Genomic DNA, 2788 nt, shown 5'->3' on the forward strand with positions numbered 1-2788 from the left:
GTGTAACAATGTCTAATGATGTCTAAAACTAAACTTATTAATGTCTGTCACAGTATATTTATAATCACAGAAATATGTTTTTTACCTACTAATCACTACCATTAATAGACAAATGGTGTCTCATGGTTAGCAAAATAAAATGCTTATTTATCAGGAAGAAATCATTAAGCCATTCTAAGGAGAGTTCAGATAATTTCTTCAGACTCAGAATGTCTACTAAAATATGTGATCATGCACCATCTGTTACTACAGAATTTTAAGTGCTTGCAAAACCCCTAACTACAGTACGACAAAGCCATCCTCTTAGGTTAGGCTGATTAATACCCACTTTTTGTCAAAACTACTTCAAATCAGGCAAAAAAAGGGGGGCGGGGGGAAAGGGAGAATACCCAATTCTTTCCTGGTGTTTTCCTTTATCCTAATGAATTATGACACGCCTTTCTTAAGTCCTGAGGATTTATACACTGATCAACTACGCCGTTTATCTTCTTCCCTAGAGTGAGACATTCTCTGCAGGATCTAAGTACATCCTTTGGGGGACTTCAATATTAATAACTTTGTCCCATTCACTTTTTTTAAAAAATATATTTTTATTGATTTTTTTACAGAGAGAAAGGGAGAGAGATAGAGAGTTAGAAACATTGATGAGAGAGAAACATCGATCAGCTGCCTCCTGCACATCTCCTACTGGGGATGTGCCCGCAACCCAGGCACATGCCCTTGACCGGAATCGAACCCGGGACCTTTCAGTCCGCAGGCCGACGCTCCATCCACTGAGCCAAACCGGTTTCGGCGTCCCATTCACTTTTAAATGGGATAACTTTTTGGAGGGTTATCCGTGTGATCCAATTACACTTTGCAAACCTTTGTTTTTTAATCTTTTATCCTCTTCGTCATACACATACATGCACATAGTGTGAACACACGTGTGCACATAGCGTGAGCACACGTGTGCATACACACGCAGGGTCGGGCCCCACAGTCCTCCAGAGTCTGGAGTTCAGCCTGTTCTTCCAGCATGGGGCACAGCTGGGTCTGGGTAATCCCTGATCCCAAGGATTCAAGCCAACTCAGATTCGAATCTGGAGGTTTGGGGCTATCCCCAGGCCTCCCTATGGACATACTTGGGCTCTTGTTACCTGCCAGCTATTAAAATCCCAGCTGGGTGGAGTGGGGTAGGAAGTATAATTACAACCCCCACCTCTCAGAGGAGGGAGAACAAGATCAGAATGAACTGGCCCAGGTTGCATCTCTGAGGATGGCTTTTGTACTCCAAAAGTCAATGTTTCATGCAAAATAAATAAATAAATAAATAAATAATCTGTTTTTGACAAATGTTAAGTAATTTTTCATTTTAAAGTCATTTCACCATACTATCTCTTTTCCTCACAGATATTACAGCAGATTTTTAAAAAGAGAACAGTTTTCTCTGTTTCATCTCCCTCACCCTCTTTTTTTTCCTGGTGTGTGTGGCAGCTGCTGTTTGATCTGTTCATTGGCTCTGATTTGTTTCATGTTTCAGCCAAAGATGAAAACTACTCTGTAATTCTAAGCAGATGGGCCCAGGAGTGCAACCCTATAATTATACCTTCCCTCTTTGGCCCGCGAATTGCAAGCCTTCCATCCTGACTTTTAAAGTCTGGGAATCACTAGAGTTCAGAAGACACCTTGGCAATCAAGCAGGTCTGGCCCAGCCCAACCTGTTTGCAAGGCCTGTGGAGCTCCACTGCCCACGCACCCTGCCCAAAGCAGGACTACAGAAAAATGAAACAAAACAAAACACAGCCAGGCACAGCCTGCAGGTGAACCATCTAGGTCTTCTAGTGTGGGCACAGCCTGCTGGGCAGCGCTCCCTACAATGCGTTCTGCAGCTCCATCCGCTGTGGGTCCCACTCAGAAATGCCCTGTCCTGGAGGGTGCGGATGTGAGCTGCGGAGGTTTGGGTGGTCCTGGTAGGTACTGGGGACGGGGAGCCGCGCTCCTGGTGGAGACGCTGGACTGAACAGTCAGGTGTCCCCTTTGAGGAAAGTTGGCTCAGGACATCTGAATCAGCCGCCGCTGCCTGTCCTGATGGTCAACACCATTCTAGCACAAAATCTGCCTTGGCGACTCCCAGGCAATCGTGTTCTTTTTCTCAGAGCAATTCCTGGAACGCTTTTAAGGCGCTGATGATCTCCGGGTAAGAGTTTACTAAAGCTCCTGAGAAAAAGGTGGCACATGAAGCACAGACACAAAACGATCAAGCCAGGGCACCAGGGAAAAAGGGAGTCAGGTTCCGGGGAACTTACGAGACTGGTTTCCAGGATCACAGCTTGGCTATCAGAAGTGCCCTGCGCCTGGAGGCTGCGTCCAGTCTACTTGGGAGAGAACCCCATGGCCACCCTTTCAAAAAAACACGAGTCCTAGCAAGGGGCCCAGAAACACCGCGCGCGAGCTGTTTTCCTGCTTAAATAACCCGTTTCTCTTTACAGTCCCATAAAAGCGTGGGCCCCATCCAGAGCCCCTCCGGCACTGACACTTCGGGAACGAGATCGCTGAGCCTGCGGTTTGGTGACATCTACAGCTTGAAAATCCAACAGTGGATGAAAGTTTCCCCCAGGACTTGGGGCAACCGCTTCAGGAGATGAAAGTTCCGTGTGGGAGGCTTTGCGCCCTTCCAGAAAGAACGCTCCAGCCGCCCGGGGCTCTGGGCGCTGCCAGCGGAGAGGGGCGCGCAGCCTAGAAACCGGGGTGAGGAGGGAGCGGGGCTGCGCTTGGCTGGCGCGGGGACGGGGAGCTGCCGCGATGC

This window comes from Myotis davidii, unplaced genomic scaffold (genome assembly GCF_000327345.1).
Source record: "Myotis davidii unplaced genomic scaffold, ASM32734v1 scaffold78, whole genome shotgun sequence".
Classification (NCBI taxonomy): Eukaryota; Metazoa; Chordata; class Mammalia; order Chiroptera; family Vespertilionidae; genus Myotis; species Myotis davidii.